At 45.6% G+C, this 25,850-nt stretch overlaps 1 protein-coding gene across 5 annotated transcripts in view; it reads right to left on the bottom strand.

Annotated features, from left to right (window-relative positions):
• Nucleotides 1-22,947, bottom strand: part of si:zfos-588f8.1 — a 118,068-nt gene extending 95,121 nt beyond the window's left edge. For 4 of the 5 annotated variants that reach the window (XM_059991355.1, XM_059991357.1, XM_059991358.1 and 1 more), the window contains exon 1: nt 22,619-22,835. The gene's annotated coding sequence lies outside the window, so the exon portion shown is untranslated. The other variant, XM_059991356.1, reaches the window with a different exon arrangement.
• Nucleotides 22,948-25,850: the final 2,903 nt, after the last annotated feature.

Genomic DNA, 25,850 nt, shown 5'->3' with positions numbered 1-25,850 from the left:
AGTGACCTTCTCGTTGCACAGAGCAGCCATTATCCTGCTGCCAAAATGGGGAAGGTCGCTCCCTTTCATAAGAAGTGGCACCGTCTCCCTCAGCACCAAAACTCTGCTCAAGTCCATACTCACTTGCCCGGGAACTGTGCTGGTCCACTCTGACCAGCCCTGTACAGTACACAGGCCTATACGATACTTTTAAACAACACCCATCTTGTCCTGCGTTTGATCTGCTTGTCCTGGAGGGCTGGTTTGTTGGTCATCTTTCACTCCCTTGGTCAGGAGAAGCTGTTCAATAGGGTGAATTGTAAGTCCCTCTCTGGGACACTGCACATACTTGGACTTGAGCCACATCATGTGGCTTGGGTCCAATTTCTATACACTGCTGCAGAATATCTGTTAAAGTTACCGTACCCTCGAAGCATCCTCTCGCATACATCATGGTCCTCTCACAGTCCACTGGTCATCTTCGGAGGGGATTGACAGCTTTGGCTCTTTGCCTACTGAACTCAAGGGGATCTGCCCCTCTCAGCTTGTCTGTGGCAAGGATCAAACGGGCAGCCCGATTGTCCTGACACTGCCCAGTGACATGAGTCAGAGGGGGTGAGAACTTTGGCAGAAGACTACAGACTTCCTCAATCTGGGGGTTTACCCAGACACAGCCAGCAAACTCACAGGAGTTGGTGCCAGGGCGCTGAGCAGGACATTCCAAGTACTTTCCCACAAGGGCAAAGCACTGGTCACAAAACCAGATATAAACAGTAACTAATCATTTTCGTTTTGATCCAGAAGATGCTTGTTGACTTACTTTGGGCCAAGACTAAACTCTGCGTCTCTGCCATTGCTCTGAACAATGGGACCATCCATAGCCAGAGTACTTCAATACTCAAGTTGCAACAGACCTCCTTTTGTTCGAAGGTAGGTCCCTGCACCTACAGCTTCCTGCCAGATGGTGTGTGCTGGTGATGGATGTCCAGATGACATACAGTCCCCAGTGAAAAAGCACTCACTCCACCCCTCAGGAAGAGAAGCTGATTTTTTTTTAAACTGGGCCGTTTTTTTGAACTTGAGACGTGTCCATCTTCAGTCAGTTTGCACCAGAGCTGGCAGGGGAAAGGATACTGGATCGAGAGGACTGGACTGGAGAGTCATAGGTACTTTCCCAAACAGCATCCCTTTAGAACAGAGGTGAGGAGGAACTTCTTTAGGCAGAGGGTGGTGAATCTGTGGAATTCATTGCCCAGACATTTACAGAGGTCAAGTTACTGGGTATATTTAAAGCAAAGGTTGATATTTTCTTGATTACTATGGGGAAAAGGCAGAATGGGTTTGAGAGGGAAAAGGAATCAGCCATGATTGAATGGTGGAGCGAAGTTGATGGGTTTAATGGCCTAATTCTGTTCCCATGATTTGCAGGTAGATTCATTGATGGGAGTAATCTTGTATCTGAAGACCCTCAAGACCTCATCACTCTGAGTGTCAAGTGAGGATTTGATGCTCGTTCGGATATCCGCTCAGGAGGTGCTGCCCATTAGACCCATGCTCAGAGACAGGAGCCAGTCACACACAACTGAGTTCCTTCCAAGTTCTCCCATCGTGCACAAGACACTTTCCAGTACAGGTTGTTCTTACACACTCCAATTCCACACCCCACACCCTTGTCTGCTGGTCTGTTCTTCCTTGTTCTCTGTTCTGCTTTCTAGTGAAAAAGGACACACACCCACAGCAGAGAGAGTCTCTCTCGCTCTCTCTCTCTCTCTCTCTCTCTCTTTCACACTCTCTCACTCTCACATATATATATAGAGCCTTTGTTTTGTTTGGGGACCTGCCTGTATTGCACAGACATGGTCTATTAAACAAGTGCATGGACTACCAGGTCATCGGTGATTTCTGCAGCATAGACAGTTCCGTATTTCAAATATATAAAGAATGTGAGAAGTTGCACCAGCTCTGTGAATACTTAAGGTGATGTCTCCTCACTGAAATGCATCCCATATGCAAAAGGCAACATTTAAATTTCTAGAGGAATAGAGTATAGGAGCAGGGATGTGATGTTGAGGCTCTATAAGGCACTGGTAAGACCTCACTTGGAATACTGTGTGCAGTTTTGGGATCCTTATTTAAGAAATGATGTGCTGACATTGGAGAGAGTTCAGAGAAGATTCACTAGAATGATTCCGGGAATGAGAGGGTTAACATATGAGGAACGTTTGACCACTCTTGGACTGTACTCCTTGGTGTTTAGAAGAATGAGGGGGGACCTCATAGAAACATTTTGAATGTTGAAGGGCATGGACAAAGTGGATGTGGCAAAGTTGTTTCCCATGGTGGGGGAGTCTAGTACGAGAGGACATGACTTGAGGATTGCAGGGCACCCATTCAGAACAGAGATGCAAAAAAATATCTTTTTAGCCAGAGGGTGGTGAATCTATGGAATTTGTTGCCACGGGCAGCAGTGGAGGCCAGGTCATTGGGTGTATTTAAAGGAGAGATTGATAGGTATCTGAGTAGTCAGGACATCAAAGGTCATGGTGAGAAGGTGGGGGAATGGGACTAAAGGGGAGATTGGATCAGCTCATGATGAAATGGCAGAGTAGACTCGATGGGCTGAATGGCCGGCTTCTGCTCCTTTGTCTTATGGTCTAAATTTAATTTTTGTTTCTCTTAACAAAATTCTTTTAGAACAAAAACTAAAGGAAAACATTAAATGATTCTGGGATTGTAAGGACTGTCATATGAAGAGTGTTTGATGGCTGTAGGTCAGGGTCTTTACTCGTTGGAATTCAGAAGAATGGGGGGTGGGGGGGAGATCAACTCAAGTCAAGTCACTTTTTATTGTCATTTCGACCATAACTGCTGGTACAGTACACAGTAAAAATGAGACAACGTTTTTCAGGACCATGGTATTAAATGAAACAGTACAAAAACTACACTGAACTATGTAAAAACAATACAGAAAAAAAACTACACTAGACTACAGACCTACCCAGGACTGCATAAAGTGCACAAAACAGTGCAGGCATTACAATAAATAATAAACAGGAAAATAGGCACAGTAGAGGGCAGTAAGCTGATGTCAGTCCAGACTCTGGGTATTGAGGAGTCTGATAGCTTGGGGGAAGAAACTGTTACATAGTCTGGTCGTGAGAGCCCGAATGCTTTGATGCCTTTTCCCAGACGGCAGGAGGGAGAAGAGTTTGTATGAGGGGTGTGTGGGGTCCTTCAAAATGCTGTTGCTTTGCGGATGCAGCGTGTAGTGTAAATGTCTGTAATGGTGGGAAGAGAGACCCCGATGATCTTCTCAGCTGACCTCACTGTCCACTGAAGGGTCTTGCAATCAGTGATGATGCAATTTCTGTACCAGGCAGTGATGCAGCTGCTCTGGATGCTCTCAAAATAACCTCTGTAGAATGTGATGAGGATGGGGGGGGGGGGGGGGGGGGTGGGAGATGGACTTTCCTCAGCCTTTGCAGAGAGTAGAGACGCTGCTGGACTTTCTTTGCTATGGAGCTGGTGTTGAGGGACCAGGTGAGATTCCCCGCCAGGTGAACACCAAGAAATTTAGTGCTCTTAATTACCTCAACCGAGGAGCCGTTGATGTTCAATGCAGATGTGGAGAGGATGCTTCCTATAGTGGGGGAGTCAAAGACCAGAGGACACTGCCACAGAATAGTGGGACGTCCATTTAGAATGGAGTTGAGGAAGAATTCCTTTGGCCAGAGAGTGGTGAATTTGTGGAATTTGTTGCCAGAAGTCACTGGGTATATTTAAGGTAGAGGTTGACAGGTTCCTGATGAGTCAGAGCATGAAGGGATATGGAGAGAAGACAGGAGATTGGGGCTGAGAGGGAAATGGATCAGCCATGATGAAATGATGGCGCAGACTCAATGGCCCAATTCTGCTCCTATATCTTATGGACTTAAATAATTGGGGCCAAGGAACAAAGGGAAGAAATGATTGGACAGAAAGATAAACTCTCATTAACCTGTTCCTTCAAATCCTCCCAAGTGCGGAAACTCTGATTTTCCACGTCAGCACTGCATCCATTAACCCCCACCGCCCCTCCAGCCTTCCCTGCTTCATTGGGCTCAGATCTGAATCTGTCTCTTGCTGCCCACTCTTCCCACCAGCGTGTCAACACATGGACTCACACCCTTCCTCCCCAACTTGTTTAACATCGACATTCCACTAATTGGTATCTGAACATGGAGATAAGGGATCAGTCCCATTTACTTAAACATGCAACCACACCTCCTGTCCTCTCTCCCATCAGATAATTAATACACTTTGCTGCAGTGTCACCCTCCCACCACACACAGCACTGTGGGACCTCAGCTTTCCCTCCCAGATCATGGGACAGTGAAACTTCAATGAATCAACTGATTTATTTTTCTCTTTCGTCATCATTGCCCTCTGTCCGCAGATGGAGCTCAAGAGACAGAGTTCCCATCTCTACTGTTGTCCACAAGTCTACAAACAGTGGGCACCAGGAAGAGACAGGAATAAGCTCATATGTGCTTCTCCCACCCTCCCCCCACAGCCTGCTCACTATTACAGCAGTGGGATCAAACTCCAGTAGATCTGCTGGTAAATATCGGGCAATAGCTGCTAAACTTATACAGACTCCAAACGTCAGGAGGAGGCAAGCTTCCAGGACAAACCCCAGCTCAATAGGAAACTATCCCAGGATACAAACCCCTGACATACGGACACCTTGGGCGTCCGAACGAGAGTCTGGGAGGCCAGCAGGTTGGACGTGGACGGATCTGCCAGCTGCCGCGAAACCGTGGGCGCCTTCTGCTGGGGCATTTTAGCGCGCCTCGTCTCCGTGTCCCCCGCAAGCCGCGGCAAGCGGGAGCGAGCCGTGCTGAGGGGGCCTGCCCGCTCCAGGAGATCCCTCTTCCTGTGCCTGCCCACTCTCCTGTCCTTCAGCGAATCTGCCCCATACATTGTTTGTGTTCATAATAGTTCAGGATATGAACACTTTTCACTAACAGAACCCTGTTGCAACCTGGGCACTCCCTGCATATGGAAAAGCTTGCTATCGTGCACTCGCTCGGTATTAACAACTGGCCACTGTTTACTTTCATTATTTGTAGATTTTCTTGTCTGCTCTTTCCTGCTTTACACTGCCCACATGGATTCTGTCTGAGTAAGATCACTTCATACAGTGTCCACCAGTTCCCTCACACGTGGCTAAGCTTTCTGAAATTTTTACCGCGTTCCACTTATTTTCAATGTACATGAAATTTCTATTGTCCCAAAATACACACTCAATGGCTGCTTTATGACGTACATCTGCTCGATAATGCAAATATCTAATCAGCCAATCATGTGGCAGCAACTCAAAGCATAAAAGCATGCAGACATGGTCAAGAGGTTCAGTTGTTGTTCACACCAAACATCAGATTGGGGTAGAAATGTGATCTGAGTGACTTTGGCCGTGAAGTAACTGTGACAGACAGATGGTTTGAGTATATCAGAAACTAATCTGTTGGGGTTTTGTGTACAAAACGGTCTCTAGAGTTTACAGCGAAAAGCACCCAGTGAGGGGCAGTTCTGTGGGTGAAAATGCCCTGTTAATGAGAGAGGTCAGAGGAGAACAGCCAGATTGGGTCAAGCCGCCGGGAAGGTGACAGTGACTCAGATAACCACGCATTGTGACAATGGTGTGCAGAAGAGCGTCTCTGAACCCAACACATCGAACCTTGAACCAATGGGGGTAAGGCAGCAGAAGAGCACACCAGGCTCCACTCCTGTACCTAATAAAGTGGCCACTGAGTGCACATCCAACAGATTGTGTTAGACTTAACAGGACAATTAAAATAACACACTGAACTTGATTTACTGGTCTCCTAATATTGTCATTCACGCTAATCTGGGATCCGACCAGCATACATCTGCCTGGAACCAGGACTTGCAGACCAGAGTATGCGTGCGTGCTCAATTTAAGAATTGGCATCGTTCGCCAAATTATACATTTCTTTGGCTTTTTGCAAACTTCCTGGCTTCCCACAAATTAAAACAAGTTTGGATTTTGAAAGTTTTAATTTTGCTGGTGTTTTTTTTAATGCTTTGAGAAGGCACGATAGCACAGCGATGAGCTAATTGCTTTACTGTGAAGCTGCAAGATCAGGGCCGCTGTCTGTAATGATTCTGCCCGTTCTCCCCTTGACTGCGTGGATCTCCAAGGGTGCTCCGATTCCCTCCCACATCCCAAAGGCGTATGGTAAGGGTTAGTGAGTTGTGGGCATGTTGTGTTGGTGTCAGAAGCCTACCCAACACAATTTGACTGGATACAAATGACACATTTTACTGTATGTTTCGTAGTACGTGTGATAAGTAAAACTAATCTAATCTAAGGCTGGGGGTGGGGGGATGGTGGTGATGGTAGAACAAAGGAGTGTAAAGAAATGGTTACAAAACATTACAATCAAGTTTTGCAAATGTTCTTTTAGATACCAGAACACTCCTGCCAAAAACCACATACCAACCCACTCCCCGATGCAGACAGTCCACAGTCCTACTCTACAGGAGAAAAGGCATGGCCTGAAAAGTAACCCCAGGACCTTCAGAAGAATAGTTCAGAGACGTAGCTGAACTCGGGAGAGTGTCAGAACTTTGAACTCTCTTTCATGAGCAGAAATTGATTCTGAGTCTTTTTTGCTAATTTTAAATCGAAAATTAATAGACCTTTGGTAACCAAAAGTACCTAGGAATTTGACGCTCAGGAGTAAACGGAGTTATGGTACAAATCAGTCTGAATGGCTTCCTACCATTGCAATCTTTGTCTCTACAATACTGACAAATGAGAGCCCAACAGAGTAACTCACTTGTCACACATAAGCACGGACATGTGAATTAGAGAGAGTAGGCTGCTTCACCCCTGGAGCCTGCTCTGTCACTAATTCCACAACCCCACTTGGCCTCTGGCAAACTTTCTCCCTCTTATTTATCAAGAATATATCTAACTCTGCTGTGAAAGAAACCAAAGACTTGCTTCTAATGGTCTTTGAGGAGCAGCACTCCAAAGTCTCATTGTTGTCTAGTCTAGCCTCATCTCTGCCTTTAGCGACTGTCAAAGTAGAGGAGGTCTGGTTTTCCAGGTGTGGCCTCCTCTGACACAGACTGGGCAACCGTTTTGTCGAGCACCTTCGCTCCATCTGCTGCAAAAGGCAGGATCTCCTGGTGGCCACCCATTTCAATTTGTCTTCACATTCCCATTCTGACAGGTTTGTCCGTGGCCCCCTCTACTACCACAATCAGACCAAACTCAGTCTCCTCCCACACTCAAAGACGTACGGTTAGGGTTAGTGATTTCTGTCCCTGCTACGCTGGCGCCGGACGCATGGAGCACTTACAGCTTCCTAGCGCCATCCTCACTGATTTAATGCAAAACAACGCATTTCACTGCATGTGACAAATAAAGCTCATCTTTAAATTTACGATACCATGCTGAATAGAAAAGGTTTAGAGGGATAAGGGCCAAACGCAGACAGATGGGACTCTATCAGAGAGACAGCTTGGTTGGCGTGGACGAGTTGGGCCAAGGGCCTGTATAACTCTCAGTCATGCTACCCGACCACAGGAAAACACTAAACTGAAGAGAACCTCTCCCCTTCATCCCATCCCCAACTAGTCAACCATTCGATCCTCCCTTCAGTGTGACCAACCTCCAATCATTGCCAGTGGAAGGGCATTTAAACCCCGCACCATTCTCAGCTCCAACCAATGCTCCTGCCACCCTCTCTTCACCACATCCACAGTTATTATGGATTCAGCCCATTATAGTCTCCACCGAATGGGGAGTATAATTATAGTGGGATAAATTAATGCAATGTGCTCCCAAAATAATTGTATGCAAGTGAAATTAATCTTAATCTATAAATGGCAGGATGCACAATTTTAAAAATGGAAGCTAGACCAATGCAAGCACTCTGGTCTAATTATTCCCAGGTTTACTGCCCTTCACATCAAGGTGATACTTCGTTCTGATGTCCCTGACACAACGTGCATGAAGGTTGACTATTTATTCCCATTTTCAGAACACAACCCTGGAGGCTGTGTTCACCAAGCTGATTTCCCTTGGTGCTTTAATCCATGCCAACAAGTTGACTAACCCTGCTTCACACTCAGATACTGCTTCATTTGGCAGAAGAACACAAATTAACACAGATTTTCAGCCACAAAGGACGTGCTTCAACAGACGTTCACTACAGGGTTCTTTTTAAATTAAAAAAACATCTAAGCACGGTCCTGCATCAGCCACGCTTCCTGTCACATGACACCATCTGACCTGCTTTTACCCCGCTGGATCATCAGACTGCCTAATATATCAGTGAAAGACGTCTCGACTCCATTCAGCCGATCTTGCTCACGTAGACAGCAATGGGAGGTGCTAGAACCTGCCTTACTGTCAACCATGACACAATGGGTAATGTCATGCCTCAAAGTCAGCAGGATGTGGGTTCGAGCTCCACTCCAGAAATTTCAGCAGAAAATTCATAAGACACAAGGCCATTAGACATGGGCATAGAATTAGGCTGTATGGTCATCGAGCCTACTCTGCCATTCCATCACGGCTGATTTATTATCCCTCTCAGCTCCATTCTCCTGCCTCCTCCCCATAACCTTAGATAGCCTTGCTGTTCAAGAATCTATCAGCCTCTGCTTTAAACTGTCCCAATGACTTGTCTCCATGTCCGTCTGAGGTAATGAATTCCACACTCACCACCCTCTAGCTAAGGAAATTCCTCCTCATCTCTGTTCCAAAGGGGCATTCTTCTGTTCTGAGATCATCTCTAGTTATACAACAGCACACAGAGGCACTGGAGAAGGTGACAGAACACTTACACTGGGTGATACACGAACTAAGAGGGTGTACCTCTTGGGAAAGATTGTTCCAGCTGGGTTCCTTCCTCTTGGAAGAAATGCACCAAGCCTATCTCATTAGCTGTAATAATATGTTGGGCAGGATAATGCAAGAGGTTCCTGCTTTTTTCACAAATAATTCCCTGGGATCTTCATGTCACCAGTCTTGCTCACGATGCTCCCTCATCTTACTGCCCCTCCATCTGCTCCTTCAGTTCTGATGAGTGCTTGGAAGGAGATCAAAGCCCACGGCATTCCGACCCGGAGGGAAGAATGCCATCGGCTGGACCACGCGGACACTGCCCACTGACCTAGTAGAGAAGATGCGGCCTTCTTTTCACATTTGCACTGAGCTCCCATTTATAAATAGACCAGAATAAATTCTTTAAATAGCGTTTGGTAGCCAGGCATGTGTAGCTCTCTGTTGAGAGTCGCAGGACAACGCAATTCCTGCCAGGGTAGCCCATTCACCCGCCTCTGCTCCATTCATAACCATGGAAGGGTCATTTGACACCAACCAACTGAAATGAAAGAGCTCGATTGTCATACAACCCTGGACCTCAACAGAGACAAAGAAGCAGGGGTAATTGGAGGAACCTAGCACAACCTCTGGAGTTTTAAGTAACACCAGGTTACTTCAGAACAATGCAGTCAACACTTATCTAGACATCTGATTCCCCAGCCTACAGAATGCCACATAATCTATCTGCAGCTGCATTACCAACAAGACCCTCCCCTGGGCTAACCCAGAAGTATTCAGACACTGCAGCAAGTGACCCCAGTGGAAGAGACAAGGGGCAATCAGTTTTTTCCCCAATAATGTCTGTTGAACACATTTTAACTGTGTGAAGTTTGGGCAATGGATCTGATCACTCAACCAAAAGAAAACTTCAACACTGCATAGGAAATTGTCGTCAGTGAGAATCTAAGAAAACGTGTGAGAAGATTTTTTTTATGATCTAAGCATTTCCTCATTCTCCAAAACTCCCTGCAGAGTCATTGAAAGGGGTTTTACAGCAAACCAGATTCAGGACACACCCACACTTGAAATCTCCTCCTGCTGGTTCAGAGACTGATCTTGAGTCTACACTATTTTTCACACTGGAATATGACACCACTATAAAAATAGGGCCTCCAGGCTTGGTTCAAGGTAAAACATGGAGTGAATACTACTGGCTACGGCTCTGTCAGTCCATTACTGGTGGGTTCAGGTCAGTCATACAATGCTGGAGTACTCTGCTGATGGGACAGGCTTGTCACTGTATAACACTGGGGTACTGCTTGGCAAGTACTTGTCTGTCACATTATAACATTCAGAACAATGCTAAAGGCTGGTAAGACAAGGGAACACAAACCAGTCCTCATAGGGGGATCAGAAGCAGAGAGAGTGAGCAGCTTCAACTTCCTGGGTGTCAAGATCTCTGAGGATCTAACCTGGTCCCAACATATCGACGTAGTTATAAAGAAGGCAAGACAGCAGCTATACTTTATTAGGAGTTTGAAAAGATTTGGCATGTCAACGAGTACACTCAAAAACTTCTATAGTTGTACCGTGGAGAGAATTCGGACAGGCTGCATCACAGTCTGGTATGGAGGGGCTACTGCACAGGACTGAAAGAAGCTGCAGAAGGTTGTAAATCTAGTCAGCTCCATCTTGGGTACTAGCCCACAAAGTACCCAGGACATCTTTAGGGAGCGGTGTCTCAGAAAGGCAGCGTCCATTATTAAGGACCTCAAGCCCCCAGGCCATGCCCTTTTCTCACTGTACAGGAGCCTGAAGGCACACACTCAGCGGTTCAGGAACAGCTTCTTCCCCTCCACCATCCGATTCCTAAATGGACATTGAAGCTTTGGACATTACCTCACTTTTTTTAAAAAAATGTACAGTATTTGTTTTTGCACTTTATAAAATCTATTCTATACACACACACACAGTAATTGATTTACTTATTACTTTTTAAATTCTATTTTTATTATTATTTTTCTCTCTGCTAGATTGTGTATTGCATTGACCTGCTGCTGCTAAGTTAACAAATTTCACGTGGCATGCCAGTGATAATCGCCAGTGATAATCAGTGTTTACTGATGGTATAGGAGTGTGTGACTCTGTCACTGAATAACAATGGGGTATGGGTCCTACTCTGCATAACAATGGTGTACAGTATTGGGGATGTAAGTCAGTCTGGGAGACATTATTGGTGGGTTCTCATCAGTCTCTCTAGCTGATCAATTCTACGAGTTGCAGCCAGCATTGTGCCAAGCTGCAGTCCTGGTACCGCCTGTTAGCGGATAAAGAGGGTCAACCTATTGATGAGAAATGGAAGTGTGGCTTTGCATGGTGAGGATACGCTACAAAGCCAGGCACCCTTCTTTTGGCAGGCTTTGGAAGCTAGTTCCAACACAAATCCAACCATTCCTTTGGAGAGCACACCCATTATTCTCCAAGGAAGTAAATTCTCCCGGTAAACATCACTCAAACTTTTCTCCCACCCCAGACAAATGGCTCCCAGTTCCCTTGGGGAATGTTCCCAAATACGTTCAAGTCGCAGCAGGCTGACGGGAGCTTCAGAACCAGGCCAACAACTAAAATGCACGAGTAGCCGAATGTCATGGCTCAGATCCAAGCAGCGTGCTTCCCTCTAACCACTGCCAACACACCCACCCTCAAGCATCACCTTCCCTCCTCGAGGGAATGACCATGGGAAAACGGCAATAGAATTAGTATTCGTCAGGAAGTCCACATGGGAGAACCAAATTAAGCATATTCCAACAATGCTTCATTCCTGCATGTAAGAACCAGTTAATGAGCATTGCCTCTCTGACATGTAGATACTTGTAGTGTATCCTTCTATAACATCTTTGCCATCATCAAACATTTCCAAGAAATTTACTAAATATTATGTAATGTGGTGACGCAAGAGACTGTAGATGGTGGAACTACAGGAGAAAACTCAACTGTTAGAGGTCAAGCAGCATCTGAGGAGACAAAGGGATAGTCAATGTTTTGACTGAATGTGCGCATCAGGATTACAAGTGTAGAGGGGAGATAGCAGTAAAGAAAAAGTGAAAGAGAGGGGTGAGGCAGGGGCTGGTGGGGAATAGGTGGCAAAGGGCAAAACAACAGCAGAAACAGAGAGAGGGAGAGAGACAGAGATAGAGATTAGTAGGGGAACCCAACTCCGCAAAGCAGACTCTGCAGAGTGAAGGATCTGGCAGACTGGGGTGTGCTGATGCCCAACCGGTGGAATGCAAAGCTGCCAGAGTCAAGCAATAATAATAATAAATATTAAATTTAATTATAATAAAAAAGGGCAGAATCAAACCTAGGAGTAGAAGATAGCAGGGATCAGGAGATTACAAGGAAAGGGATGAGATCGTGGAGAGGACTGAAGATAAGAATGGGAATTTTAACAGCAAAGTGTTGCAGAACTGAGATCCAGTCCAGGCCAACGGGTGAACAAGGCTCAAGCACGGAGAAATCTGCAGATGCTGGAAATTCAAACAACACACACAAAATGCTGGTGGAACACAGCAGGCCAGGCAGCATCTATAGGGAGAGGCGCTGTCGACGTTTCGGGCCGAGACCCTTCGTCAGGACTAGATGAAGGGTCTCGGCCCGAAACGTCGACAGCGCTTCTCCCTATGGATGCTGCCCGGCCTGCTGTGTTCCACCAGCATTTTGTGTGTGTTGTTGGGTGAACAAGGCTCTTTAGTTTGGAAACTGCGGCAGTTCAAGTTAATGGAATTTGCTTCAAGTACAGCCAGGGGACCGTTAGAATGGTCAAAAAGAGTCACATAACACTACAGTAACAGGAACATTTACACATCCAGTTAAGCCGACCCAAACTTCTGCTTAGTTCCACCTACCTGTCCAACCAAATTGCTCTCATCCATATAAATATCCAAAACTGTCCATCTGAACCCCCACCTACCACATTCATTCTTCACACACACACTCCCTGAGTGAAAAAGTTTCCCTTCAGATACCTCTGGAATATTTCAGAATATCTATAACTTCCAGTTCTGGTCTCGCACAATCTGAGGGGAGAAAACCTGCGGGCATTCACCCAATCTATTCTGCTCTGTACAATCCCCCCCTCATTCTCCTGCACTCAGGGAATGAATTCCCCTCTTACTCGACGGTTCCCTATTACTCAGGCCCCCAGGTCCTGGCAAATATCCCTGCCAATTTTCTCTGTGCTCTTTCAGGCTTATTGTCAGATTTCCCGGAGGTGATCAGAATGCCAGGGGATGGAGCCTTTTGAACGAGGAGGAGAAAGCAGATGGGTGGCTGAAGCCGAGCACCCAGACGTGAGCAGTTCAGTGGAAACCTTCTGACACCCAAAGCTTGGCCAAAGAGGCAGCTTCCAAGAAGATGAAGGCACGGCAGACATCTTCGGTAGAGGGAACTGCTGAGCTATGGGGTCTCAGTAGATGAAGACTGGACCATCAACGGCGGAGCACTTAAATTCAGAGATCTACATCTACAGATTACACCAGGAACCCTGCCTCTGCTGAGTTCACTGGTTTGTCAAGGGCCCCTCCCAACCGTCCCACAACCTCATCAAGTAGAAGGCACCACAGTATCAAGGGTTGCTCAGCTGGGTAAACCATTTTCTGCTCATGGACTGTTAGACTTCTCAACACCTTGCAACCACCCGGGGCACACATGGTAGTGCCAGTACAGTGGCATATTTAACTAAATGCCCTATATGCACTTTATGTCAACTTGTTCATCTATAGAATACTTTTAAAATCTATTCATGTTATTTTATGAGGTGGATTTGTGTTTTTGCACCTTGGTGCCCAAGGAACCTTTTTGTTTAGCAGTGTTCATGTGAACAGTTGAATGACAATAAACTTGAACCTGATTTGCAACGAGATGGAGTAGATGTTCCAAAATCTCAGAGGGCTGTGGGGTTGGAAGGCATGAGAGACTGAGGGTGCAGTTGACATCTGTAACCACCTGGGGATAAGAAGTTTCTCAGTTTGACACACTTGGTTCTGTTCCGGGACTTGTCAAGCAGAGAGACGAGGTCCCCTGACAAAATTGGGTCCAACTTTAGCTGAGTGGCTGGCTGCAAGGTAAAGGATAAGAACGGCGAGTGATTTTATCAGCTACTGCAGGGCTGAATCAATCGGCTTCTGTAGTGCATGATAACGATTAAGACTAAAGTGTGATTGCAAATGGTGTCAAAATGAGCTGAGGGTCAACAACAACGAGGGAGGCTGATACGGAGAGTCCGGTCACTTAGGCTGACAAGTAGCAACAGGTGCGTAAAGAAATGAATTTGAGTGGATGTAACAAGGCAAGGGAATTGTTCATAAATGGGAGGATTGGGTGTTCTGGAGGAAGGCAAGGACCTCAAAGTGTTACTTGAGATATTTAAAAGTAGAGGACAGGTCAATGCAGTGGCTAAAAAAAAAGGCAAAGTGTGCAATGTTTAATTAACCGAACTATAGAAAATAAGAGCAACGTACACAAAATGCTGGAGGAACTCGGCAGGTCAGGCAGCATCTGTGGAAAAGAATAAACTGAGACCCTTCTTCAGGACTGGAGAGGAAGGGGTAAAATGCCGGAATATAAGTTCATCCAGCATCCGGATGAGCGGTGACCTGACAGAGGTGTACAAGATGCTGAGAGGCATTGATTGTGCGGAGAGTCAGAGGCTTTTCCCCAGGGCTGACATGGCTAACACGAGGGAGCACAGTTTTAAGGTGCTTGGGAGTAGGTACAGGGGAGATGTCGGGGCAAGTTTTATACGCAGTGAGTGGTGAGTGTGTGGAATGGGCTGCTGGCAACAGTGGTGGAGGCGAATACGATAGGGTCTTTTAAGAGATCCTGAATGGGTACATGGAGCTTTGAAAACTAGAGGGCTACGGGTAAGCCAAGCAATTTCTAAGACAGGGACACCTTCAGCACAGCTTTGTGGGCCGAAGGGCCTGTATTGTGCTGTAGGTTCTCTATGTTTCTAAAATGGTGGGGGGAGGGGAAGGGGGACTAGCAAGAGAGTGATAGGTGAGAAAGGTAAAGAGCTGGAGAAGAAGGAAGCTAAAAGGAGAGGAGAGTGGACCATGGGAGAAAGGGAGGAAGGAGGGACACCAGGGGCAGGTGAGGCAAAGAGGTAAGAGGTCAGAGTGGGGAATAGAAGAGGGAAAGAAAAATAAATTACCTGAAGAAATCATTGTTCATCCCATTAAGTTAGAGGGTCAGAGCAAGAGGTTCTGGCCAGAGCATTTAATGTCTAACTCAGCCCTTTACCTAGAATATCACAATGTTCTCCTTCAGTTCTTTTCTTTCTTTCATCCTGTGTCACGTTAAGAATCTGCTGATTTTTCAGATAGTCAGTCTAAAGTACAATCGTACATGTTCTCCTCTCCTTCCAGCGCCAGATTCAGCTGCTGGAATGAAACATCACTCCCCTCCCCCTTTGCATCACTCCTGCCCAGAAAATAGCCTTTCCTCATCCTGTTGCTCCCTCCCACAAGAAAACACCTCGAGAAGTTTTACTGCAGGCACCCGGCACAGTTTGGCGTCGCCTTAACAGCTCAGAGGAACTGGATCACACCTAGTGTTAACAAGTCATACCGTAACTGTTGCTGAACGGCAGCAGTGGAAAGCAGGGAGCTGAGGAAACGGGTTTACGGAGGAGCCCACATTCACCGAAGTTTTCCAAAAGACTTTCGTATAAGAATCCTTATTCAATCCAGTAAGAAATACTTTAATAAGATGGTGCTTAGTCTCATACGGAGCACAGTGCATAATTCTAGTTACTTAACCTAAAGGTTCAGCCTGAGTGATAGAAATGTTATCATGCGAGGTTTCAGCTACGAGAAACCTCTTGTGGGTTGTTCTCAATGGAACAAAGCAAGGCCTGGTTTAGATTGGTGTCTCATTCAGGACTGGTTCAAGAATCAGGGGACAATTTAAAATCTACCAAAGAAAACATAAAAGGGCTGTACAAGGAAAAACAAATATTTTGAGAAAATATAAAGGCAGCTACAATTTGGAGCTCTGGCTGAAGATGAAGTGGAAGAAGAATTTGTGAAGCGTTTCATCAAGGGACAGTCAAGCAGCAAGGAGAAAAACTTCACAGGGTAATAGGACAGATGGCACAGCTTTTCTGGGAGCGAGCATAGTCTTGATGGGTAAATGGCCTCCTTCTATGCATTAATGCTTGGTTTAAAAAGAGCCTATAGTGACTTTCCCAACCCCAGGACACTTTACAGCACACAGAGTATTTTCAGCATCTAACCCACACCCTGTAAGACTGCAGTGACCTGATGGTACTGGTTGAACGTTGACCTAGGATGGAACATCTCTACTCTTCAATCGATCCTCTTACTTCCACCTGTGAGGACAGATGGTGCCTTAGTTTAATCTCTTATCAGAAAGACAGCACCTTCAACAATGCAGTGCCCCCTCAATATTGGAGAACTCTATTGTTTAATACCAACCTAGTTAAGTTCAATTCACTGGAGTGAGAGTTTAATTTACAGCCTTCTAATCTAGTCACTAAAGCACAGTTCAATGTGGTACTCTTCAAATTACTGCATTCAGTCAACCAGCAATGAAATTGGAACTTGCACATACTCCGCAAGGCCCCTGGCCAGAATCCTTTTCCATTATAGAAAAGGAATGTCAAAGACTCAGAGAGGAGATTTTACTGGAAAGAGCTCTCGATTACTCATCAGCAATACGGAGAAGTTGGAGAAAGTGGAGTGACATCCTTGAAGAACATTACAAGGAGAACAAAGGGTTGAAATAGAATTCGGTAAAATAAGTAAGGAGAAATGGTTTGCTGTGGCAGGAGGATCGTTAACCAGTGGGCAGAGATGCCATAGGTGTCAAACTCAAGGCCCGCGGGCCATATCCGGCCCGCGAGATCATTTTAGATAGATCTATTATTTTAATTATTAATGGCCCGGCGAAATGAAGCCCATGATTGTAAGTTAATACCAATCATAAAAATAATGCTTGCTCAGCAGTCTTCTTCATAAGAAAAGGAATTTGTGAAGTGAAACACTTTGTAGTTATAGCAGAGACTGAGACACATGAGAACAGGCTGAAAAAACAGAGGCAATGAAAGCTGCGTTCGCACGCGTCCGACTGATCCAGCCCGCATGAAGCTGCACTTTGCCCAATTCGGCCCGTGACCTAAAATGAGTTTGACACCCCTGCCCTAAACAAACCAATGAGGAGACAGTGAATTGTAATCAGTAATGTGCAACTGGCAAGCAGAGTGGAGACAAATAAATGTTTTTGGGGAAAGATTGAGATTATTTCTGCAAATATCCACAGGCAAAATAGGCTGCGCGGATGATTGGCCTATTTTGGCTACTTTAACCCAAATTGGCCAAAAGTTTCTGATTTCAGCCTTGGCACTTTGTTTTCCAACGGCTGGTGAACGGCTGAATCCTCCAAGGAACTACGTGCACTTTAACGGTCACAGTTCTGCAAATTCTAACTCTCAATAATGACAAGATCACTCAAACAGAGAAGTGAATGTCTCATCTGCAAGGGGCCACCAGCTCCATCGTTTGTCCTTCTCTGTTTGACCCTCCGCCCCCATCTCTCAATGTCCTGCGTACTCAAGGCAAACACACAAGTTCTTCAAAAGCACAAAATCTGATAAGCAACGTCTCCTCATCAACAGCATCCAATTACATGATATCCTATTCTTTGATATTAGAACACTTTTCTCACTTCTCCCTCCGAATTCCCACTACATGTCCAAGGCATTCTCTTCACTTCTTTGGAATCCCAGCTCCATACAAAAATACTAGAATAGGAAGAGACTCAATGAGCCTTCTCCACCATTTAACAGAACCTCATTTCATCCTCCACCTGAAATATATCTGCTATAATCCTGAGATTCCTTTTTGCACCAATTATCTCCCAATAACAGGGGCAACACAAAAGCTTAGAGGTTAACGTAACATTATTACAACACTAGTGACCCAAGTTCAATTCCACTGCTGTCTGCAAGAAGTTTGTACGTTCTCCCTACAATCGCGTGGGTTTCCACCTGGTGCTCCAGTTTCCTCCCACAGTCCAAAGACGTACGGTTTAGTAGGTTAACTGGTCACATGGGTACATTTGAGCAGTGTGGACTCATTGGGCAAGAGAACCTAGTTACCATGTTGTGTCTATAAATCTAAATCTTCAATATACCCAACTTACTCAAAACAAAATGACCACCGGTCTCCTCAATTGCTTGCTCTGTGCTAATTCAGTGAAGCTGCACGAGTCTTCTTCTCAACATCACTTACTAGTTTTCAGCATTTACCGAAAGCTTCTGCTCCTATTCTTCCTACCAAGGTGAATAACTTCACATTTTTCCACAGATACTGCATGAGGACATGGCATCATAGAGCTACAGAGCATGGAGAACAGGCCCTCGACCATGGTGTTCATGCTGGCCACCTGCTCGAGGGGCAGAGAGACAGAACACTCCAAATCTGCAGAAAGTCACCAAGATAGAGAAGGACCAAATGATTAAAGAACTGAAATACATCTAAGCATTAATTTGTTGAGCTATTACAGTAATATGTCAACACACAGTTTACATATACCGTAAGACCATAAAACATAGGAGCATTCATCCACTCCACCATTTCATCATGGCTGATCCCAGATCCCATTCACTTTCCCTCTCACTGCACCCCTTGATGCCCCGGCCAATCAGGAATCTATCAACTTCCACTTTAAATACACCCACAGACTTGGCCTCCACTGCTGTCTGTGGCAAGCATTCTACAGACTCAGCATTCTTTGGCTAAAAAAAAAAAGTCCTCCTTACTTCTGCCTAAAAGGTTTTGAGGCTGTGCCCTCTAGTTCTAGATACCTCCACCAGAGGAAACATCTTCTCCACATCCGTCTTATCTAATCCTTTTAATATTTGGTAGTTTTCAATGAGATCCCGGCCCCCCCCCACCCATATTCTTCTAAATTCCAGTGAGTACGGGCCCAAAGCTGCCAAACATTCCTCACATGTTAACCCCTTCATTCCTGGAATGGTGAACCTCTTCTGGCCCCTCTCCAATGACAACACATCCTTTCTGAGACAAGAGGCCCAAAACTGTTGACAATACTCCAAGTGTGGCCTGACTAGTGTCTTAAAAAGCCTCAGCATTATCTCCTTGCTTTTATATTTTATTCCCCATGAAATTAATGCCAACATTGCATTTGTCTTCTTTACATAGACTCAACCTGTAAATTAACCTTCTGGGTGTCTTGCACGAAGATTCCCAAGTCCCTCTGCACCTCTGATGTTTGAATTTTCTCCCTGTCTAGATAACAGTCTGCACTATTGTTCCTTTCACCAAAATGCATTATCATACATTTCCCAACACTGTATTCCATTTGTCACTTCTTTGCCCATTCTTCCAACTGGTCTAAATCGTGCTGCAATCGCATTGCTTCCTCAGCACTACCTACCCCTCCACCTATCTTCATATCGTCTGCAAACTTTGCCACAAAGCCATCAATTCCACAAATTGACGAACAATGTGAACAGCAGCGGTCCCAATACTGACCCGCTGAGGAACACTACTAGTCACGGGCAGCCAACCAGAAAAGGCCCCCTTTATTCCCACTTACTGCCTCCTGTCTGTCAGCCCATGCCAGTATATTTTCTGTATAACACCATAAGATTTTATCTTGTTAAGCAGCCTCATGTGAGGCACCTTATCAAATGTCTTCTCAGGGCAAAGAAAACAACATATTAAAATAATGGTTAGATAAACACTGAAATAAAACCAGCAAGAGCCAGAAATACTCAGCTAGCCAGTCAGTGTCTGCAGAGAGAACAACAGAGGTAATGTTTCAGGTGAAGTAACATTTTCAGTTTTGTTCTTCCCACACAACATGAAACTAGAAAGCAATTAGTCATGAATTTCAGTAACTGTTAAACACATCAATCCAGCTTTGCTGAAGAACAAAGAGACAACAGAAAATAGCTAAGCCAAGCTTTAAAAAAAATGTGTTTTTGTCCCCTCCCTTTGCAGTCCTTATGAAGAGTTTAGGTCTGAAATGTCAGCTGTTCATTCCCTCCATAAATGATGCCCGACTTGCTGAGCTCCTCCAGCATTTTGTGTGTCTTGCTTAAAAAAAGTGATATGGCAGACTTCAGCACATTCCTTACTTTGCTATTGTAACAGATTCAACATCCACTTAGCAAAGGCAGAAACTAGGGAGTGGTGTACAGCTTGAGATTCTATTCTGCCGTGATGTTAGATCAAGCTTATGTACACATTTCACAATAACCCAAGCCTTGTGAAGAGTGGGGACTTCTCCCAGGCTCTGGGTCAACATACCACAAAAACATACCTACCACTCACTTCTTGAATTGGCCATTTTATCTTTATGATTTTACCTGAATGCTAACTGAGAGATAAGGAAACCTAGTCTCAGGCCTACTCTGGAGAACCAAACGACAAGATGAGAGACATTATGCAAATCCAGCTACAGTGCTCTGCAAGAAACACATTACTAATGGCCCATTGAGTTTCCTTGAGGAGGCATCAAGGGTGAATGATGAGGTGGGGGCTGTGGATGTTTGGGAAGGCATTTGACAAGGTTCCTCATGGTAGGCTGATCCAGAAGATTAAATGCATCGGATCCAAGGTTGTGTGGTAGCTTGGTTCCCTCAGAGAAGACAATGGGCTGTAGTGGCAAGAAGTTATTTTGGCTGGAGGTCTGGACCAGTCGTGTTCCACAGGGATCAGTGCAGTGGCCTTTGTTGTTTTGTGATATACCAAAATGACTAGGATGTCAGTGGAGTCGGGCTAGGGTTACTAAGTTTGCAGATGACATGAAGATTGGCGGAGTTGTGTAGAGGGCTGTCAAAGGATACGTCAGAATATGAATCAATTACTGATACGGGTGGAGAAACGGCAAAAGTAAGTGATGTGCTGTACTTTGGGAGGGGGAATAGAAAGGATACAGTTAACAGCAGGAGTCTTAACAGAATTGACGTAGTGGGGTGACAGCAGGGAGAGCAATGCTATTACATCTCAGGGTGTCAGAGTTCAGAGTTCATTTCCAGCACCATCAATAAGGAGTCTGCACGCTCTCCCCATGGGCTCTGGTTTCCTCCCACAGTCCAAAGACGTAGCTGTCAGTAGGTGAATCAGTCACTGGAAATTGCTCAGTGATTAGACTAGAGCTAACTTGTGAGTTGGAGACTCACTCTACTGAGCCGGAAAGGCCCGTCGCACGCAATATCTCTAAGTAAGTGTATACAGCAGGGTCCAAGCCCAGAGCTCACTCAAGGTGGCCAGGCAAATAATTAGAGTCATTTAGAAGGCATTTGATGTGCAGGCCCTCATTGATCAGGGGACTGAATACAAAGATGAGAAAGTCATGTTACAGTTATATGAAACTTTGATCTAGCCACATTTAGTCAGTTCTGATCACCCCATTACAACAAGAATATGGCAGGGGTCCTGCCTCGATTGGAGGGTATGAGTTATAAGGACAAACTTGGGAGTATCAGAGGCTGAGGGTTTGTAAAATTATGAGCAGTATAATTAGGATAGACAGTCAGGGTAGAAATGTCATACACCAGGGAACATGCATTTATGATGAGAAGTGGAAAGTTTAAAGGGGATGTACCAGATAAAGTTTTTTTTAAACACAGAGATTGGTAGGTGCCCAGAATGGACTGAAGCGGTTGTGGCAGAAACAGATACAAGAGTAGTAATTTAGGAGTTTGTTAGATATATGAATATGCAGGGCATAAAGGGATATGGATCATGTACAGGCATCGTGTTCACATACATGTCATGGGGCCAAAGAGCCTTTTCCTATGCTATGTTTTTAACCCCACTCGGGCACCCCCGGGGCCGAACTATTGAGGGAAGAAACACTAATAGAATTTGGAAATTGGTTACATTATGGATAGAGCAATGGAAAAATGTGGGTAATTTGTAGGGGAGGGGGAGAAGGGAGGGTGAGGGGGCGAGGGGAGCAAGGGGTTGGTGGGTGAGAGAGTGGTGGATGGGGGGGTTAATAGGGCACATAGAGGGAGTGGATTGGGGTGCCCAGGGGGAGGGAAGGAAGGAGGAGTGGACAAAGGGAAAGGAAGGGACACAAATGAGGGAGGAGTGGAGGGTGGTGAGAAAAGGATAAGGAAGGAGTGCGGAGGGGGAAAGAGTCAAGTGTGAAAGGGGAAAGGCAGGGGACAGGAGGCCAAGGGAGGGGGCAGGGTGGGCCATCATTAGACGCTTTCGTTCAAAGAAACAGGAAACTTCCAAATGTCATCAAAAACATAGTTTTAAACTTAGGTTGGATTTTTAGTCGGTTTCATCCCTTTCACAGGGAGTGTAATGCTCTAACAGATGGGCATAAAAATGAACATTCTGCTTCCTCACTACAGACATAAATTTTCCCCACACGGGGTGAAAAGTAAAAAAAACTTATTCGGTTTTGAGAATCGCTGGGCACCGCTCATTTGTTGGTAGCCCTGTAGCCGAGCTCTCTTCTGAAAAAAGACACATTTGAAATCATTTTCACATTTGCAACGCCCTATGTGGTCGGAAGCGGCCCGGACTCTTGATTAATGCAGGGAGCTGATAAATGGCTCCTTAAGAGTCTTTGAGCGTCAGTCACCGACAGGCTCTAAGACCCCGCGGAGTCCCCGGGCGTTCAAAAAGCTGGAACTCGAACACGGATACATTGTGACTGTTGCCGGAAACCGGCTAAAAACTCGCAACAAAAGTGCAACATTGTAGCCAAAGCGGAATTCCTCACCGGCCCACTGATGTTCCTTCAGCCCGGCGCTAGACTCCGGGTCCAGGCGCTCCTCTCCAGCCCGCCTTGCGAAAGCCGCTCGGCCCGTCTCAGCCCGTTTGAATTTCAGACATCCCGCGGCCCGGGCGCCAGTTCCACCCCAGATCGCTGCTACCGTGTGAAGACAATCAGCCCGACCCCTCCCGGCACCTCCCCGTCCAGTTCAAGCACCACTCAGCCTCACTCACCCGCAGCTTCCGGCTGCAGCAACTAAACTACTAAAGGCTGACCCGTTTTCCTGTCTTGGCTCGGCTTCTTTCTTTCTCTCGCTGCCGGTTTCCGATGGCCAGCCAGCTCCAGACTCGAACCAGTGGCGCCTTCTGATGGGCGCAGGCTGAATCTTCATCCTGTCTCCCCGAAGTTCAGAGGCATCGCCGATCTCTCTGCGATAACGGGACCTTTTCCCTCTTCCTCAAACAAGCAACCGAGTCTGCGGTGGGACGGGTCACTCGACCTTGTGAGGAGGCACTTTGCATCTGGGGAACGCTTTAGACTTTAGTTACGCGAGATGACAGTGCTCCAAGTTTTATAGAGGAAGAATTGATTTCTTTTGCTGCCACAGGATTTTTAGTCTTAAGTGTAGAAAGGGAAGTCTGCAAATTGGGGAATAATACTCACAGCATAAAGACACGAGGAGGAGATGTATCTGCCCCTTGGGCCCGGTCCGAATGCCCATCGGTCCCTGTAAATCTTGATTCCCACTGACAGTAGCTAGTACAAGGATTGTTGCAGGGGGCCCAGAACAACCCCCCAAAATGAACGTTGTGGGATATTTTGCAAATGTCTGTGAGGGGCGGGTACGTTATTACTTTCAACGGATCCGTTGGAACACGGTACCTGGAATATTGTACCTCGCCCCCTCACATAGCAACCCGACCCCGGCGACAGTGCGGCGCTCCCTCGGCAAATTGCTTCCGGCTGCCCAGCGCTCCCTCAGAGCTGCAGCGACGACAGTGTGGCTCTCCCTCCAGACCTGCGGTCCTCCTTTATCAGTACTATTCCTCTGACAGCAGGTACTCTCCCCACAAGTCATGCAGCGTGATCATTGGTGTCATTTTGGGGTGGGAGGGGGTGGATTTCATTCCAAAGTGATGCAGTTGTAAGTATTTGTTAGATAGACTCATAGAGTTATACAGCTGTGAAACAGGCCCTTGGGCTCAGCTTTAAATTCCTTGGTGTTATCATATCAGACGATCTGTTCTGGGACCAGCACATGAAGTGCCATCACAAAGAAGGCAGGGCAGAGCCTCTACATTGTTAGAAGTCTGCGCAGATTCAGGGGTCTCCTCTCTCTGCCGTGCCAAGCCTGTGAGAATGCCCCACTCCCAGCTGCTGTGCATCATGTCTGCAACTTGCCCCCACTGGTGTGATGAACTGCATCCCGAGGTTTTAGGCCTATAGCAGGCTGCTCCGGGGATTTGGATGTAAGGACTCAGTTTGGTTGGGAATACTGTTGTTGATCCTTCTGTTGTTTTGACTTCAAGAAGGATGAGAGGAACAAGCGCATTCCAATCCTCATAGAGGGATCAGAAGTGGAGAGAGTGAGCAGCTTCAAGTTCCTGGGTGTCAAGATCTCTGAGGATCTAACCAGGTCGATGTAGTTATAAAGAAGGCAAGACAACAACTAAACTTCATTGGGAGTTTGAAGAGATTTGGCATGTCAACAAATACACTCAAAAACTTCTATAGATGTACCGTGGAGAGCATTCTGACAGGCTGCATCACTGTCTGGTATGGAGGGGCTACAGCACAGGACTGAAAGAAGCTGCAGAAGGTTGTAAATCTAGTCAGCTCCATCTTGGGCACTAGCCTACAAAGTACCCAGGACATCTTCAGCGAGCAGTGTCTCAGAAAGGCAGCGTCCATTATTAAGGACCCCCAGCACCCAGGGCATGCCCTTTTCTCACTGTTACCATCAGGTAGGAGGTACAGAAGCCTGAAGACACACACTCAGCGATTCAGGAACAGCTTCTTCCCCTCTGCCATCCGATCCCTAAATGGACATTGAATCTTTGGACACTACCTCACTTTTTTTAATATACAGTATTTCTGTTTTTGCACATTAAAAAAAATCTATTCAATATATGTAATTGATTTACTTGTTTATTTATTATTATGTTTTATTTTTTTCTCTCTCTGTTAGATTATGTATTGTATTGAACTGCTGCTGCTAAGTTAACAAATTTCATGTCACATGTTGGTGATAATAAACCTGATTCGGATTCTGATTTGTTTCTTTTCTCTATCTTTCTCTGTGTGCCTTGGGGGGTTGGGCTTTACTTTTAATTGGGTTCTTTCAGGTTTCTTGCTTTGTGGCTGCCTGTAAGCAAACAAATCTCAAGGTTGTATAATTTATAGTCCTTTGATATTAAGTGTACTTTGAATTTGCATAAAACTTTGACAAACTTATACTGATGCACAGTGGAGAGATTTAAACCTCTGGTTTATTTTTGGCCTGGCATGAAAACACCAATGCCCAAGAACAGAAAATGCCCACAAAAACCCAGTCCACCACAGGAAAAACCTGCCATGCCATGAAGCACATTTACAAGATGCACTGCCACAAGAAAGCAACAGCCATCATCATGGGCGCCAGCTAATCCGGACCATGCTCTCTTCACAGTCCTAGGAGGCACAGGAACCTTAGGTACTACAGCACCAGGTTCAGGAACAGCTATTAGCCTTCAACCATCCTGACCCTGAATGAGATATTAGTTACACTCACCTCAACACTGAAATAATTTCACAACCAATGAACTCACTTTCAAAGACTCCAGAACTCATGTTCACAATATTATTTGTTTGTTTGTTTCTTATTTGTTACCATTTGCAACATTTGTCTTTGCTCAGTGGACTCACCTTCAGGCACTCTACAACTCATCTTCTCAATATCATTTGTTTCTCTTATTTATTTATTATTGTTATTTTAATTGTTTTCTCCGCTCCAGCTGAGTTACGGGCATAGACAAGCACACTCATTTCTCAATTGTTTTGGGCTACTCTGGTGGTGTTTAGTATTGTGGCTTTCTGAAGATTTATATACAAACATTTGTACATATTTCTGTGTAGGCCTAATTGTTTAATGCTATTGTGTAGTGACTTTGAGATGATACCAGTTGTAGACATTACTATTGGGACAATGTTCATGTTCCATAGTCTTCCAATTTCCTCTTCTAATTCAGCATATTTCTGC

The sequence above is a fragment of the Hypanus sabinus genome, chromosome 16, assembly GCF_030144855.1.
Source record: "Hypanus sabinus isolate sHypSab1 chromosome 16, sHypSab1.hap1, whole genome shotgun sequence".
Lineage (NCBI taxonomy): Eukaryota > Metazoa > Chordata > Chondrichthyes > Myliobatiformes > Dasyatidae > Hypanus > Hypanus sabinus.
The sequence above is the reverse complement of the archived record's forward strand: the minus strand, read 5'-3'. Positions and strand labels throughout refer to the sequence as shown.